At 44.6% G+C, this 18,484-nt stretch overlaps 1 long non-coding RNA gene and 1 pseudogene across 2 annotated transcripts in view; one reads left to right on the top strand and one right to left on the bottom strand.

The window, feature by feature from the left end:
- LOC309657871 overlaps window positions 1–18,484 on the bottom strand; it is a 315,556-nt gene that overhangs the window by 278,237 nt on the left and 18,835 nt on the right. The gene's annotated exons all lie outside the window — the stretch shown is intronic.
- Window positions 8–4,931, top strand: LOC309658125 (protein FAM170A-like; annotated as a pseudogene). Its single transcript, XR_014268317.1, has 3 exons — window positions 8–905; window positions 3,220–3,357; window positions 4,157–4,931. The product of XR_014268317.1 is annotated as a protein FAM170A-like (transcript).

Genomic DNA, 18,484 nt, shown 5'->3' with positions numbered 1-18,484 from the left:
GCCTCTAGGTTTGGTGGCTCCTGTGCCATGCGTGGGACAGGTTGCCATGATTCTGCTTGTAGGCACACTACAGCCATCTCCTTTTAGAATTTTTGCTCCATTTACCCCTCCAGCCACACTGGAGAGGCCTTTTCTCCTCCAGGATTTACAGACATCTCTCTCTGACTTAATTAGCACATTTCAACACTCCAGTAGGGAAACAAGACAGTACCTAATTTCAAAAACCTGCTTCTGTTATGTTTCTGCTCAAGTATCCTCTCTTTTCCATGGAGTTTGCGATTTGAGAAATAAAAGCCAAGATGATCAGCATGCTATTTCAGCTATGCCCTGCCGGGCTCTTCCACTGGCCAGTGAACATAGGGTCTGCTACCCACTTGAATGCAGAAGGGAAAGGGTGAAATAAAGGAAGAAAAGGAAAAAAATGAACAGGAACAGATTAACATCTCGAAGTATCCTGCCACATTTGAAAGATGTGAGAGTTGAATTCATGGGAAAGGTTCTGCTGGGAAAAAGGAGTTGTTCTTGAAAATGGGGTCTGTGCTGTTGCAGAGACTGTTGGACCTAGGTCGACAGAATGCTGTGATGTCATCATTGAGGTTAGAGAATTCTGCTGTAGGCCTGGCAACCTTTGAAACTTAACAGCCCTGGTGAGCACTAAGCAGTACTGCTGGTTCACTAAGTGGTCCAAGTTCTTCAGCCATTTAGGAGACTTGACTATTTTTATTTGTATTGAATCATTTCAACGGATTTCCCAAAAGCCAAGAAGGGCCAACCTGTGGGGAAGAGGAGGAGTTGGACGTGAGGCATCTTCTAAGGGAATCTTCCAGTTGGTACGATGAGACGGCGACAAAAGAGGAAACATCTGGAAACTGAAGAGTCCCAGGAAACTGCCGAGAAGGGAGGAGGTATGTGGGGGGCAACTTGTCTGGGGCACATGGGTTTCTGCCAAAGTGAGCCTTCTGTAGGAAGGGGGGGACTGAGAACGCGTCACCTGTGAAGCAGGGTGCGAGAGACCTTGTCTCACTGATGCTGCCCTATCCACGCGGAGGGTCCCTGTGGTGTGAGACGGCACAGAACGGCCAGGTGCCCCTGGGAGATGGGAGGTCAGCTCCGCTGGTCTGAGGACCCTCTCCTGGGGCTGCCGGGCCTGGAGCTTTGTCGTACTCACAGCAGGCTGCATCCTGCTTGCACAGACCTAGAGGTGCAGCTTTTCTCAGTCCCCGAGTTCTCTCTTATTCTCTTTGATCTTCCCCTGGGGTCATGAGGTGGGGGGTGTGAAGGATGCAAGGATGCTGAGAGAGACCCATGAGCTGCTTGGCCCCTTTTACCAAAGTGGAAAGAGAAGCCCCATGAGTTGAAGGCCTTGTTGAAAAGTATCTTGAGAAGTGGAATGCAGTTCGAAAGGAGATTGTTTGTCTAGGGATGGTGTCATTGAAGGCAAGGAGGTTTTATTCCTTCGACAGGAAGAATTTCCCAAAGGAGATCAAGGGAAGGGAAGGGCTTTCCAGAGACTGAGACCGCATGGGCGGGGGTGAGAGATGTCCTCAGGGTCCTGCGGGGAGCTCTGAGAGCCACGGGCCACGTGGTGCCTGCGTGCCTTAAACGAAGGCGAGTAGCTTGCCCTGGGAGAGAGGTGGTCACGTGAGGAAGTGGGGCAGAGTGGAGCGTACCCCAGAGTTCCAGCTGGAGGCCTCTGCCCCAGATTAGAGCCCAGTAGCTGCTACCAGGCCCAGGGCCCTGGAGACTAGGATGGGCCCTGGGAGTGGAGGTCTAGACAGCAGGCAGATTTTCAGACAGTGGCTGGGACTGGCTGAGGAAGGCAATGACTGCCCATGCCCTGACCATTCAGAATATTTTTCTCTATGTTCCAGTGTGTGTGTGTGAGTGTGTGTGTGTGTGCGGTAGTGGAGAGAAGAGCGGGATGAATGGGGGTAGAGTGCTTATCAGATATAAAGTCTGCATGGTAAAGTTCTTGTCACCCTGCCTGGACCTGGGTGACACTCGGTGTATACAGAATTCTTCTTAGGGGTGTTTTATGAGACAGTAACTCATACACCCATGTACACTCTGATACAGCAAATATATCACATACGCCACATTTAACTTCCTTATTAAACCACACACAGCACATGTAGGTATATACACGCATCACTCCTGTACTACGTTCTCATACAACCCACCTGTGTCACAGTCCTCTCCTCCAACACCAAACGCTGGAGATGAGATATGTATATAGACACACACACTATATATATATGACACACACTATATATATATGTATCTCCTCAACTCTCGCAAACACAGCTAACTTCAGCTATCTCTAAATACCTCTGTAAGAACCAGTCACATGTCATACACACCACACTTACAACACATTCTTTAGTGATGCCAGACCCGCTTTGTACAAACCACAGTAAAGCACAGTCTCACTAACCCATGTCAGGGTTGCCAGATAAAATATGGGCTGTCCAGTTAAATTTGAATTCCAGATAAACAACAAGTAATTTCTCAGTATGAGTATGTCCCAAATATTGTATGGGCCATACTTACATGAAAAATAAGTAAGACCAAATACTGCATGGAAATACTTACCCTAAAAAATTATTCTGGGTTTATCTGAAATTGAAATTTAACCGGGTGCCCTGTATTTTTGTTTGCTAAGTCTGGCAACCCTTATATACTTACCGCCAGCTGATGTGTTATATATTTATTGTATTGTTGTTTAGTGTTTGTCTTCCTCTACTAGAATGTGCAGCATTACCAGAGACTAGAACAATGGAAGAGTGCCGGATACATAGGAGTAGCTGCTTACTGAACCTTGGTGAATGAATGAATGAACACACACCATAAATACAAGCCACACCGTGTGATGAGGAAAAGTTACATGTCCCAGAATTCCTGACTTGTGAGCAGAAATCATGCACACAGAGGCCACAGATACAGATACACACATCTGCACTGTGCTCCCCACGCCAACCCCACCCTTACCACAGACTTACTCACTCTTCACACATACTCACAGTCACCACCTAGGCCCACATTACCCACAAGACACTGACAGAATAAGTATTGATTTTAATTAAATACTGGAGTATCCACTGGGAACCACACTCTCAACTGTGTGTATTCACTGCACCTGACACGTGTCAGACCGTCAGTAAATATTTGTGGACAGAGGACTGAGGAACCCACCCTGAGCCTTTTCAATTCCTCCCTCAGGAATCTCGAAGTCACAAGAGGATCCCCCTCGGCTTGGATCCCCTGTGGTGGCCCAAGGCTGCAGCCCAGGGGCAGGGGAGGTCTCCTCTGCCTCTGAATACTTCTGTGCTTCTTCTCCACGCAAGCTCATCCGCGGTGGTAAGGGCGCGGGGCTCCTCAGGTGACGGGCTGCTTGGCTGGGAGGCAGGAGGCACACAGATCCCAGGGAGGCTGAGAGGAAACCCAGGGTCATCAGAGGCGCTGAGGGCTCTGTGGAGGAGCCTGAGCAGGATGGCTGAGCTGTACGAGGGCGTGGATCTCAGCTGAGTCTGGGGGCGTGTGAATCCTGGTACCACCATGGTGGGGAAGTTAAGGAGCAGGGGCCGGAAAGGTCTGGGCTTGAGCTGGAGGGCAGAGGGACCAGATTAAGCATCTTCAGAGGAAAATGTAGGGTTTGCCTTTGCCTTTGCTTCCAGAGAAGGACAGAGTTCTTCATCATAGACCTCCAGCCTGAGAGCAGGACCATCCAGCTGAGGTCCACCCAGCTCACACATACATCCGCTCTCCAGGCACAGCCATTCTCAGTGCACACGTAAACCCCAAGCACGTGATCCACAGTGCTCCTCTCCTACACCCCCATTCCACAAGTAATGCACCACCGATATTCCCAAACTCACACTCCTCGTAGTACACGCATCCACCCGCATCCCTCACATACCACAGCCCTCACCACCATACTCCACACCCCTGTATACAGACACCGCTCCAGTATCCCCCCACACGCAGATGAAAAGCCCACAGATGACACCAGATACACCACTCTATCCTACGGCCATCAGACACCAAGCTCATGACACAGCTACGTCATGCAAATGTCCCTCTCTCACCTACCACACCTGCTCCCTCAGCTTCCAGCGTGGCCCACGCATGTTATTATGTTTTTAATTTCCTTTCCCAGGAATCTGGAGATTACATCGAGACACTCCCCGGCCTAGAGCACCCCGAGCCCGGGTTCAGGAACAAGGGGAGACCGCTCCCCCACCACAGTGTGTCGCCTTCTCATCCCCTTCATTCAGTAAGACCTCTCTGTATACAAACAAAGAGAAAAGAGGCATGAAAATATACTACATGCGGGTGAAAACGATCAAGGGTGTAGCTGTCTCCTGGGAGACAGAGAAACCCTTGGGGTTGCTAGAAAAGCGGCTGAGGATAGAAGAAGTGACCCTTCCTGAGGATGTGCGGGTAGGTTCTCCCCGCTCTGCTGTGTCCACAAGGAACCTCCTGTCTGACAGTGAGCCCACTGGGGAGGAGAAAGAGTGTGAGGAAAGCGCAGAGCCATACAGCCCATCAGGGTCAGCTGCAGTCCAGGAGAGACCCAGGGCCAAGACACCGGACTGGCTGGTGACCATGGAGGCCGGCTTCAGGTGCATGGCCTGCTGCCGGGTGTTCCCCACCTTGGAGATCCTCCGGCAGCACGTGCGGTACGGCGTCCAGGAGGGCTTCAGCTGCCATGTCTTTCATCTCACCATGGCCCAGCTGATGGGCAATGTGGAATCCGAGAGCACCACCGAGGAGGAGGTGGAGGAGGAGGTGGAGGAGGAGGAGAGGAGGAGGAGAAGCAAGGAGCAAAGGAGAATGAGGAGGAGCAGCCCACGGGGGAAGACCTCAGCCCGAGGAGACCGTGGAGCCAATGTCCAGGCTGCGTGTTTCATTCTCCGAAGGACAGGAAGTGAGCAGGGGCTGGGGCTGCGGAGGGAGCTGTACCTTCTCCGAGCCAGTCCCGTCTCTCCACCCCAGACTCATGCTTCCATAAGGGAGAGTTGGGGGCTTTAGCACCTCAGGGGGAACTGAAGGGGAGATAACCGGCTCCCGTGCTTCTGGCCCAGTCATGTAATAATAAAGTCATGACTGTAAGTGGGAATTTATCCTGAGCTTTTCAGCTTCCACAGGAAATTCTCTTTAGCTAAGAAGTGTTTTTCTCTCTTTTGATTTCCACACAGCAACTGAGATTCATGGGACAAGATCCTAGAAGACGGTGTGGCCTTCTGTTGGAAGAGGTAAGGCTTGAGGCTGGCACAGTCTTCTGAGCCTATGTCACGAGGGCCCAGAGGAGTGTAAGGGAAGGGGCCGCAGAGATGTGCTGGTTTATCTAATGGCTCTGCAGTTGCATCAACTTGGGACACACCCAGCACTTCCAAAGGAATTGACCTCTGTTGACTTAAACAAGAATGTGGAGCGTTTTGACTAGGAGTTTTCTCAGGGTCTGCATGATGGACCTCAGCTCTAAGAGGACGTACTGCCAGCAGCTCCTTCTCGGCAGAGAGAGCCAGGGGTGGTCTGAAGAGAGGACAGGGGGCCTCGCAGGACCAGAAGTTTGAGGTCTGAGAGCCTGTGGCCTGAGCTGAGATCTCACCCTGACCAGTGTACCTAGCCTTCTGGGACAAAGGGAAATGTGAAAGGGAGTCAGGTGGCAATGAGGTCCCCCGAGATATGGAAATGTTCCAGAACCTTCGTTGTGCGGTAGTTGATCTGGAGCCAAGCTCACTGTGGTGTGTGTGGCTCTGAGCTTTAAGGCAACGCTGGAGGGTAACCCCGACCAGCAGAGCTTATAGTGCTTCTTGTCTCTTCCTGTTCTGCCTCATTTGTTTTATCCCTTCCAGGGAGAAGAAAGGACCCTCGGGATAGTAGTAGCAGACAGAGTGCCAGTGGTCTGAAGGAGGATGAAGGGCCCAGCACTCAGTCTAACATCATATGACAGTATAAATATCATAGGCAATAAAGGGCATTTTCCAAACCTTTCCTGGATGTTTCATGTAATTACATTTATCTATCTATGCATCTATCTATCAGTCATCTACATCTGTATCTTTCAGGGTTCGTGAACAAGCTTTCACATAAGCACTAGGGACGTCCACCAGCATTTTCCAGAAGGAGGCCTGGAAATTGCTGGGGACTTCTCACAAATAGGGAATGGCCACAAGCCTTGCCACACAGACTATGTGCGTGGCCCTCCTGACTTACTCCCACTCACTCTCTGAATTGCCGGAGGTCTGAGATGGGGGTGCTGGCTGGAGGCAATGATCACGTGCAGGCTGGATCTCCTCCAGATTCTGATTCTCTTCCTGGGCATGTCGTCCTCAAGCACAGTTTCCATGTCCCTGGCCACACTGATCTCTCTCCTTCAGTCCCTCCCTCCCTCCCTCTCCTGCCTCCTAGTGCAGAGAATACTTTTTACATTTGAGATGAGATTTATTTTTTGTTCACAGAATTCTCACCTGTTCTACTGTGGTCTCCGTTTTTAACATTCCAAAGCTGAGAAGTTTCTTTTTTTCTCCCTCATTTCTGCTGAGTCTTTACCTTCCTAATGCAGTGAACTCAGAGTGCCTAGCTGACTGGATGGGGGGAAAAACCCAGGGAGCAAAGAGAAATAATAAAAAATATATCAGTTAATTTTTCATAGTGTTATCCAACTATATATTTTTAAAAATTAGGAATAATATTAGGAATATTCTCTTTATAAAAAACTGAATTATTGGGCTTCCCTGGTGGCGCAGTGGTTAAGAATCTGCCTGCAAATGCAGGGGACACGGGTTCGAGCCCTGGTCTGGGAAGATCCCACATGCCGCAGAGCAACTAAGCCCGTGCACCACAGCTACTGAGCCTGCGCTCTAGAGCCCCCATGCCACAACTACTGAGCCCCCGTGCCACAACTACTGAAGCCTGCATGCCTAGAGCTTGTGCTCTGCAACAAGAGAAGCCACTGCAATGGGAAGCCCGTGCACCACAGTGAAGAGTAGCCCCCGCTCACTGCAACTAGAGAATGCCCGCTAGCAGCAACAAAGACCCAAAGCAGCCAAAAATCAATAAATTAATTAAAAAAAACAATTATTTTAAAGGGTACAATGTATAAAAGTACAATAAAAGTTCCCCTTCATAACCCCCCAACCCCACTGTCAAGACTACTTCCTTTTGTAGAGATTATTGATCACTAGCTGTCTGATTTCAAGACTTTTGGTCCATGAATTTACATATGTAGGTGCTTTATATGTGATTTATAGCTTTATAGAGATTTTTTATTTATAAATTATACCATATCTATTCTAAAATTAACATTTTGATTGGAGATATTTTGATGTCTTTAATATAGAGATTTAGTATAAATCTTTGCTGTAGGTCTATCCCATTTTTTAGGCAAATGTTATTTACTTCTAGTGACAGATCATAATATAATTATTCCCCTATTGATGGACATTTCGAGAAAGATACTCTTTTTCTCCTGCAATTGCCTTGTGACTTTACCTGTTAACCAGATTGTGTTTCTTCTAAGTATTTTTGATTTATACATTGTATCATACCATATGTATTCTAAAATTAACATTTTGATTGGAGATCTTTTAATGTCTTTTAGATAGAGATTTAATATTAGTATTTTAAATAGTCTCCCGTTTCCCTGTGGATTATTGACATTTTAAACTCTGCACTTCAGTTTTCCCTCAATACCTGTAATTTTGTCATGGCTATTTCTCTACTTAAAGATGAGTAACTCTATGATTGATTTCTTCATTTTTTCCCCATCTGTTTCCAAGGTACTGAATTTGATTGTGTCTTTTGAATTAGTGAAAAATGCTAGTCCTTGAGTCAGGACATTGGGCCCTTTACCAAGTAACTCAACCTATCTGGGCTTCAGCTTCTGTATGTGTGATCAAGAGGCTTGGACTAGCTGACTTTTCAAATGCTGTGTTTCTTTGATTCACTCTAACTTACTGATCTGCTACTTAGAAAGAGGGTCTGTTCTCATAAAGTAAGAACAGTTTTTTTAATCCTTGGGTTGGGCAGAGTTTAACTGGTCATACTCAGTTTGTTAGTTATATTTACTTTTACATATGCTTAACTCTAAATAATTTATATAGGTCTTGTGACTTCTTTTTTTTTTTTTTAATTGCTGACACAGCAAGAGGCTTTATTGGGAAGGAGCGCCCGGGCGGAGAGCAGCAGCAAGGTTAGGGAACCCAGGCGGACTGCTCTGCCACGTGCCTCGCAGTCTCGGGCTTCACGGTAATGCGGTTAGTTTCCGGGTTGCCTCCGGCCCATCACCTCGCTTGGCCTGTAGTCGGCCTCAGGGTCCTTCCGGGTGGCGCGCGCATCTCTCAGCCAAGATGGATTCCAGTGCGAAGCGCTCTGCGAGGTTGGTCGTCTCCGCCGTCTTCTGGCCCCTCCCGAGTCCTGCTGGTTAGTTTTCCTCGGCAGCACCGTGTTCCGTTTCGGGACCTCCTGTTGTGAGACGCCTCAGGCAAGTGGTCATCGTCGTGCCGGGCCGAGGCGGGCGGTTTCGTTCCCTCACAGAATTACACGCAGCTTTTCGAGGACGGGGCTGCAAAGGGGAGGAGAAATGGGGCAACACCTGGGAGGGAAGTGGGCTAGGAGAGGGTCGTTGTCTTTTAAAGAGAAGAAATAAGACCATGTTTGTGAGGCGGTGGAAGGTTGCAGTGGAGAGGGGAGAGTTGCTGGTGTGTTAAGCACTGAGAGAGGAGATGGGGACCCGGGCCGGAGGTCCCTCTCCGGTACCAGAGGGAGAGGGGACTGAGGCAGAGCGCAGAGGAGGGGGCGGGAGAGGGGCTGTGGGCTTCCCTCCAGTGGCTTCTGCCTCCTCTGTGCAGTAAAAGCTGGTCACCAGTAAGAGGCAGGGAAGGGGCAGGAGCTGGCGGTTTGAGGGGTGGTAGGACCGGAAAAGGCAGAAAACCCTGGAACAAGGGCAGGACTGAGGTGGGGTCATGACTGCCGCTTTGGGCAGGAGAGAAACTCCACACAGGAGTGCGTACACCTGCTGCCTTTCCTCCAGCCACGGGCAGGACGCTCAAAGGGAGGAATATGCTGGTGTCTTGGCTGCTTTCTGCCTCAGGGGAATAGGCTCTCACAAGGGAAAATATCAGGAGCAGAGAGTAAAGCTAGAGCCAGACATTATTCCTCTTAGGCTGTCTGTAGTCAGATAGAAGTAGCCTGTCGTCTACCAGGCAGTCCATCAGTCAGTCAGCCAACAAACACTCATCTTACAGACACCTACTAAGCTCCAGGCACTGAGCGGTTGCTGGGGATAGTAAAATACTGTCTTTCTTACTAGACTAACTGTTATTTAATGTGGCTGGAGCTCCGTCAGTGAGGACACTCTGGAGAGGGAGCGAGTCTTTCCGCCCACGGGGAGAGGGCAGAGGAGGATCCCCACCAAGAGCTGCCCACGCTGCTTTCCTGGTTGGACCCGCTCTGTTCCTTGAACACACCTCACGCTGTTCCCTCTGCCCAGGGCCCTCTGCCCTGGCTCTCTGCATGGCTGGTGCCTTTGTTATCTCTCACGTCTTATCTCAAAACCCTCTAGGCCTCTACCTAGAGCACCTTTGGACTCTGTCTGGAAGGCTCCTCCCCCACTCACCTGTGGCTCCCTCCCGTGTGTCTGTTCTTTTTTTCCACCTCAGCCTTACTGAGGTCTAGTTGACAAATAAAATCGTAAGATACTTAAAGCATAGGTGCTGATTTGATATACGTATACATTGTGGAATGATTCCCCCAGTGAGTTAATTACCATATCCGTCACCTCACATATTTACCTTTTCTGTGTCTGGGAGAACATTTAAGCTCTACTCTCAGCAAATTTCAATTACACTATACAGTGCTATTAACTAGAGTCACCACGTTTTACATCAGATCCTCAGGCCTTATTCATCTCATAGCTGAAAATTTATACCCTTTTACTTTTACCAACCTCTCCCTATTTCCCCCACCACCAGCCACTGGCAACCACTTTTCTACTCTCGTTTCTATGAGTTTGCCTTTCTTTCTTTTTTTTTTTTCTTGCCCCACACACGTACACTGTATTTTATTTTTACAAGAGATAAATAGACTGACACCAAGCATTGTAAATAGATGACCACAACAAAAGCAACAATGATTGCAATTACCAAACACGAAACACACTCGTACTATGTCATAATATTGACATTCAGTCCAGAAATCCTCCACTGTAACAGCTCCTTTACTTTGCAGTGAAAATTGATTTCTATATTCTTTGCCTCTGAGTCCTTGTGGGATTTTTTTTATTAATTCAAACAGAAAGTCACAAAAATTATAATCATCCTCATCAATTCACTCAGTCCGATGTAATTAATTTTCTTTTTCATCTTGATCTTTTGTTAGCACTTTTATGAGTTCATCAGTTTTTCATTAGAGTTCTGAAAATGCTTATTCATTCAGTTCAGCAGTACAGTTACCAGAAACCTGTACTTGTCAGAGTCTTTTCTACGAATTCCTTGGAGATGAAACCCTTTTATAGGAACATATGTGCAAAAGCATCAGAGTACACCCAGAACTGTCTGTAACTGACAAAAGACTTAAAAAGGACCATGGTTAAAGATTTGATGAAAGTTCATAATAGTGAAATTGACAAGGAAATTTAGTTTTTTCTGAGATATACGTTTTAAAGTAATAACTAGAATTATGACTTATGACACTATACCAGAACATACAAGATTTTTAGAAATTTCATGTAATGTCTGAAACATTTATATTAACATATTTCCCTACAGTTAACCCAATGAAAGTTTAGTATTAGTTGTTTTGTTTGTTTGTTTGTTTATACTGCAGGTTCTTATTAGTCATCAATTTTATACAAATCAGTGTATACATGTCAATCCCAATCGCCCAATTCAGCACACCACCATCCCCACCCCACCGCAGTTTTCCCCCCTTGGTGTCCATATGTGTGTTCTCTACATCTGTGTCTCAAGTTCTGCCCTGCAAACCGGCTCATCTGTACCATTTTTTTAGGTTCCACATACATGCGTTAATATACGATATTTGCTTTTCTCTTTCTGACTTACTTCACTCTGTATGACAGTCTCTAGATCCCTCCACGTCTCAACAAATGACTCAACTTTGTTCCTTTTTATGGCTGAGTAATATTCCATTGTATATATGTACCACATCTTCTTTATCCATTCGTCCATCGATGGGCATTTGGGTTGCTTCCATGATCTGGCTATTGTAAATAGTGCTGCAATAACCATTGGGGTGCATGCGTCTTTTTGAATTACAGTTTTCTCAGGGTATATGCCCAGTAGTGGGATTGCTGTGTCATATGGTAATTCTATTTTTAGTTTTTTAAGGAACCTCCATATTGTTCTCCATAGTGGCTGTATCAATTTACATTCCCACCAACAGTGCAAGAGGGTTCCCTTTTCTCCACACCCTGTGCAGCATTTGTTGTTTGTAGATTTTCTGATGATGCCCATTCTAACTGGTGTGAGGTGATACCTCATTGTAGTTTTGATTTGCATTTCTCTAATAATTAGTGATGTTGAGCATCTTTTCATGTGCTTCTTGGCCATCTGTATGTGTTCTTTCGAGAAATGTCTATTTAGGTCTTCTGCCCATTTTTGGATTGGGTTGTTTGTTTCTTTAGTATTGAGCTGAATGAGCTGTGTATATATTTTGGAGATTAATCCTTTGTCCGTTGATTCGTTTGCAAATATTTTCTCCCATTCTGAGGGTTGTCTTTTCGTCTTGTTTATGGTTTCCTTTGCTGTGCAAAAGCGTTTAAGTTTCATTAGGTCCCATTTGTTTATTTTTGTTTTTATTTCCATTACTCTAGGAGGTGGATCAAAAAAGATCTTGCTGTGATTTATGTCAAAGAGTGTTCTTCCTATGTTTACCTCTAAGAGTTTTATAGTGTCCGGTCTTACATTTAGCTTTCAAATCCTTTCTGAGTTCATTTTTGTGTATGGTGTTAGGGAGTGTTGTAATTTCATTCTTTTACATGTAGCTGTCCAGTTTTCCCAGCACCACTTATTGAAGACACTGTCTTTTCTCCATTGTATATCTTTGCCTCGTTTGTCATAGATTAGTTGACCATAGGTGTGTGGGTTTATCTCTGGGATTTCTATCTTGTTCCATTGATCTGTGTTCCTGTTTTTGTGCCAGTACCATATTGTCTTGATTACTGTAGCTTTGTAGTATAGTCTGAAGTCAGGGAGTCTGATTCCTCCAGCTCTGTTTTTTTCCCTCAAGACTGCTTTGGCTATTCGGGGTCTTTTGTGTCTCCATACAAATTTTAAGATGATTTGTTCTAGTTCCGTAAAAAATGCCATTGGTAATTTGATAGGGATTGCATTGAATCTGTAGATTGCTTTGGGTAGTAGAGTCATTTTCACAATATTGATTCTTCCAATCCAAGAACATGGTATATCCCTCCACCTGTTGGTATCATCTTTAATTTCTTTCATCAGTGTCTTATAGTTTTCTGCATACAGGTCTTTTGTCTCCCTAGGTAGGTTTATTCCTAGGTATTTTATTCTTTTTGTTGCAATGGTAAATGGGAGTGTTTCCATAATTTCTCTTTCAGATTTTTCATCATTAGTGTATAGGAATGCAAGAGATTTCTGTGCATTAATTTTGTATCCTGCAACTTTACCAGATTCATTGATTAGCTCTAGTAGTTTTCTGGTGGCATCTTTAGGATTCCCTATGTATAATATCATGTCATCTGCAAACAGTGACAGTTTTACTTCTTCTTTTCCAATTTGTATTCCTTTTATTTCTTTTTCTTCTCTGAATGACGTGGCTAGGACTTCCAAAACTATGCTGAATAATAGTGGTGAGAGTGGACATCCTCGTCTCATTCCTGATCTAAGAGGAAACGCTTCCAGTTTTTCACCATGGAGAATGATGTTTGCTGTGGGTTTGTTGTATATGGCCTTTATTATGTTGAGGTAGGTTCCCTCTATGCCCACTTTCTGGAGAGTTTTTATCATAAATGGGTGTTGAATTTTGTCAAAAGCTTTTTCTGCATCTATTGAGATGATCATATGGTTTTTATTCTTTAATTTGTTAATATGGTGTATCACATTGATTGATTTGCGTATATTGAAGAATCCCTGCATCCCTGGGAGAAATCCCACTTGATCGTGGAGTATGATCCTTTTAATGTGTTGTTGGATTCTGTTTGCTAGTATTTTGTTGAGGATTTTTGCATCTATATTCATCAGTGATATTGGTCTGTAATTTTCTTTTTTTGTAGTATCTTTGTGTGGTTTTGGTATCAGGGTGATGGTGGCCTCATAGAATGAGTTTGGGAGTGTTCCTACCTCTGCAAATTTTTGGAAGAGTTTGAGAAGGATGGGTGTTAACTCTTCTCTGAATGTCTGATAGAATTCACCTGTGAAGCCATCTGGACCTGGACTTTTGTTTGTTGGAAGAGTTTTAATCACAGTTTCAATTTCATTACTTGTGATTGGTCTGTTCATATTTTCTGTTTCTTCCTGGTTCAGTCTTGGAAGGTTATACCTTTCTAGGAATTTTTCCATTTCTTCCAGGTTGTCCATTTTATTGGCTTAGAGTTGCTTGTAGTAGTCTCTTAGGATGCTTTGTATTTCAGTGGTGTCTGTTGTAACTTCTCCTTTTTCATATCTGGTTTTATTGATGTAAGTTCTGTCCCTCTTTTTCTTGATGAGTCTGGCTAATGGCTTATCAATTTTGTTTATCTTCTCAAAGAACCAGCTTTTAGTTTTATTGATGTTTGGTATTGTTTTCTTTGTTTCTGTTTCATTTATTTCCACTCTGATCTTTATGATTTCTTTCCTTCTGCTAACTTTGCGTTTTGTTTGTTCTTCTTTCTCTAGTTCCTTTAGGTGTAAGGTTAGATTGTTTACTTGAGATTTTTCTTGTTTCTTGATGTAGGCTTGTATAGCTGAACACTTCCCTCTTAAAACTGCTTTTGCTGCATCCCATAGGTTTTGGATCGTCGTGTTTTCATTGTCATTTGTCTCTAGGTATTTTTTGATTTCCTCTTTGATTTCTTCAGTGATCTCTTGGTTATTTAGTAACGTATTGTTTAGCCTCCATGTGTTTGTGTTTTTTACGGTTTTTTCCCTGTAATTCATTTCTAATCTCATAGCGTTGTGGTCAGAAAAGATGCTTGATATGATTTCAGTTTTCTTAAATTTACTGAGGCTTGATTTGTGACCCAAGATGTGATCTATCCTGGAGAATGTTCCGTGCGCACTTGAGAAGAAAGTGTAATCTGCTGTTTTTGGGTGGAATGTCCTATAAATATCAATGAAATCTATCTGGTCTATTGTGTCATTTAAAGCTTCTGTTTCCTTATTTATTTTCATTTTGGATATTCTGTCCATTGGTGTAAGTGAGGTGTTAAAGTCCCCGACTATTATTGTGTTACTGTCGATTTCCTCTTTTATAGCTGTTAGCAGTTGCCTTATGTATTGAGGTGCTCCTATGTTGGGTGCATATATATTTATAATTGTTATATCTTCTTCTTGGACAGACCCCTTGATCATTATGTAGTGTCCTTCCTTGTCTCTTGTAACCTTCTTTATTTTAATGTCTATTTTATCTGATATGATTATAGCTACTCCGGCTTTCTTTTGATTTCCATTTGCATGGAATATCTTTTTCCATCCCCTCACTTTCAGTCTGTATGTGTCCCTAGGTCTGAAGTGGGTCTCTTGTAGACAGCATATAGATGGGTCTTGTTTTTGTATCCATTCAGCCAGCCTGTGTCTTTTGGGTGGAGCATTTAATCCATTCACGTTTAAGGTAATTATCGATATGTATGTTCCTATGACCATTTTCTTAATTGTTTTGGGTTTGTTTTTGTAGGTCCTTTTCTTCTCTTGTGTTTCCCACTTAGAGAAGTTCCTTTAGCATTTGTTGTAGAGCTGGTTTGGTGGTGCTGAATTCTCTTAGCTGTTGCTTGTCTGTAAAGCTTTTGATTTCTCCATCAAATCTGAATGAGATCCTTGTCGGGTAGAGTCATCTTGGTTGTAGGTTCTTCCCTTTCATCACTTTAAGTATATCATGCCACTCCCTTCTGGCTTGTAGAGTTTCTACTGAGAAATCAGCTGTTAACCTTATGGGAGTTCCCTTGTATGTTATTTGTCATCTCTCCCTTGCTGCTTTCAATAATTTTTCTTTGTCTTTCATTTTTGCCAATTTGATTACTGTGTGTCTCGGCGTGTTTCTCCTTGGGTTTATCCTGTATGGGACTCGCTGCGCTTCCTGGACTTGGGTGGCCATTTCCTTTCCCATGTTAGGGAAGTTTTCGACTATAATCTCTTCAAATATTTTCTCGGGTCATTTCTCTCTCTCTTCTCCTTCTGGGACCCCTATAATGCGAATGTTGTTGTGTTTAATGTTGTCCCAGAGGTCTCTTAGGCTGTCTTCATTTCTTTTCATTCTTTTTTCTTTATTCTGTTCCGCAGCAGTGAATTCCACCATTCTGTCTTCCAGGTCACTTATCCGTTCTTCTGCCTCAGTTATTCTGCTATTGATTCCTTCTAGTGTAGTTTTCATTTCAGTTATTGTATTATTCATCTCTGTTTGTTTGTTCTTTAATTCTTCTAGGTCTTTGTTAAACATTTCTTGCATCTTCTCGATCTTTGTCTCCATTCTTATTCCGAGGTCCTGGATCATCTTCACTATCATTATTCTGAATTCCTTTTGTGGATGGTTGCCTATCTCCACTTCATTTAGTTGTTTTTCTGGGGTTTTATCTTGTTCTGTCATCTGGTATATAGCCCTCTGCCTTTTCATCTTGTCTGTCTTTCTGTGAATGTGGTTTTTGTTCCACAGGCTGCAGGATTATAGTTTTTCTTGCTTCTGCTGTCTGCCCTCTGGTGGTTGAGGCTATCTATCTAAGAAGCTTGATGGGAGGCTCTGGTGGTGGGTAGAGCTGACTGTTGCTGTGGTGGTCAGAGCTCCGTAATACTTTAATCCACTTGACTGCTGATGGGTGGGGCTGGGTTCCCTCCCTGTTGGTTGTTGGGCCTGAGGCAAGCCAACACTGGAGCCTACCTGGGCTCTTTGGTGGAGCTAATAACAGACTCTGGGAGGGCTCAGTGCAAGGAGTACTTCCCAGAACTTCCGCAGCCAGTGTCCTTATCCCCACGGTGAAACAGAGCCACCCCCCGCCTCTGCAGGAGACCCTCCAACACCAACAGGGGGGTCTGGTTCAGTCTCCCCCGGGGTCACTGCTCCTTCCACTGGGTCCCGATGCACACACTATTTTGTGTGCGCCCTCCAAGAGTGCGGTCTCTGTTTCCCCCAGTCCTGTGAAAGTCCAGCAATCAATTCCCACTAGGCTTCAAAGTCTGATTCTGTATGAATTCCTCCTCCCATTGCTGGACCCTCAGGTTGGGAAGCCTGACTTGGGGCTCACAACGTTCACTCCAGTGGGTGGACTTCTGTGGTGTAAGTATTCGCCAGTCTGTGAGTCACCCACCCAGCAGTTATGGGATTTGATTTTACTCTGATTGCGCCCCTCCTACTGTCTCATTGTGGCTTCTCCCTTGTCTTTGGATGTGGGGTATCCTTTTTGGTGAGTTTCAGTGTCCTCCTGTCGATGATTGTCCAGCAGCTAGTTGTGATTCTGGTTTTCTCGCCAGAGGGAGTGAGAGCACGTCCTTCTACTCCACCATCTTGTCCTAATCTCCTCTTGTGACTATTGTTAATATCTTATTTTTATCTTATTTTCTTTTACAGTTTCTAATTTGTTATCGCCAGAGTAGAGGAGCCTGTTTGAGTTTTAAAATGTATTGATCTTGTATCTGTCTGCCTTGTTGAACTGTCTTATTAGTTCCTACTAGTTTATCTGTGGGTTCTTTTGGGTCTCCTAGATAAATGAGCATATTAAATGTAAATAATGTGTTCTTTCGATAAAGTTTATTTTCTTGCATCTCTATATATACAAGCAATATGTTGAATTGATTTAAATATTTAAATACTTACATAACTGTTATCATAATCTAACATTCTTTATCTTATTTTCTTTCAATCAATATTATGCTTTCACGATTTATCCACGTCAATCCGTATAGATCTAGGTCTTTTATTTTTGACTGTTTGATATTATTTCGTCACATGCGTATAGCATCATTTATCTTCCGTTCAAGCATTATTGGACAATTGGATTGTTTCCCTCCCTTCTCTAGAACAAACAATGTTTCCTAGAATATCCCTGAAGACGTCTGACAGTCGAGAAGGGCCAGGCGGCCTGAAGGATTCCTACTTGCTTTTAGCCACCTTCCAACAGGGCATCTCCAGCCAGCAATTTGAAGCACAGATGAAATGAAAACTCCCCCAAATGTGGAGACCTTAGGAGCTTCCTAGAAGATGGGAGGTTAATGATAGGCATCCTGCTGGGAGACTCCCAGGGGAGTCTGAGCTGGCCTGAACCTCCTCCTCCTCCTCCATCTCTCAAGAGAAATGTGGAGGAAAGACTTCAAAAACTGTGAGTAGGCAGAGGGAGAGATGTTGGGGGCCGAAGCTGTAACTGAGGTCTTCGAGTGGGCTGTGAGGACGCAGAACCTCTAGAGCGCCAGGCACTGCCCTCTGAGAACTTCTCCCCTAAGGATGCTCATAATTAAGGTGTTAGCAGGCATATACAGCCGACTTGGTCCACACTGTCACAGAAAGCCTTATCTGAATCTCTTCTTGTTCATACACTCTTGTGTCTGTTACTTGGTTATTGCCTTTGGTACTCCACTGATGTGAACCACAGTCGCTAGGGGATGGAGGACACTAGTGACCCATCTTGCTCTGTGGCATTAGTCCACTGCTTGAGGGTAAGGGAGGAGGCCAAAGGAAGCTCAAGAAGGAAAGATGGAGTTTGAAGAGAAGACCTGAGTTAAGGGTGTTTTCTCAAGTCTTGATGAATGCAGAGTAGCTCCAGTACCTGAAGTCCTGCGTGTTCTCAAGGCTGACCACGGGGCTGGGTGCACTCAATGAAGGAACCGTATACACTTAGTATTTCATTGCTTGCTCACACTTGCCCTCCTCTGATACACACTCTGCAAGACTGATCTTCCCCTGAAACAACTTTCCACCTGCTTCCATCTCATGAACATTTGCTTCCCCTTCCTAGTGTCCCCCTAGAATGCCATTGCAGCAAATTCATCATTTGATAATCATGCTTCTTACCGTATTCTCAGCAACTTCTGATAAATTTTATTCACTTTATTCCATAGTCTTCACACATCAGTAATCTTCCTTAACTTCCTAGCTGCAGGTTAACCCATTCGGAATCATTTCTTTTTCTTTCTCTTCTTTGGCCAATCCTTTCTATCTTTTAAGGTCCTTTTCTTGTCTCTCTACCATCCTGCCTTCCTGAACTTTTTTTCCGTTTAAGTAACCTTTCAATCTCCTTCCCCAATTTCCTCATAAACATTTAGAGTTTATTCCTCACAAGTTAGACAGCAGTTTATGAATGGCCAGGCATAATGGACTC

Source organism: Balaenoptera physalus (genome assembly GCF_965194825.1).
Source record: "Balaenoptera physalus genome assembly, chromosome: 3".
Taxonomy (NCBI): Eukaryota; Metazoa; Chordata; class Mammalia; order Artiodactyla; family Balaenopteridae; genus Balaenoptera; species Balaenoptera physalus.
The sequence above is the reverse complement of the archived record's forward strand: the minus strand, read 5'-3'. Positions and strand labels throughout refer to the sequence as shown.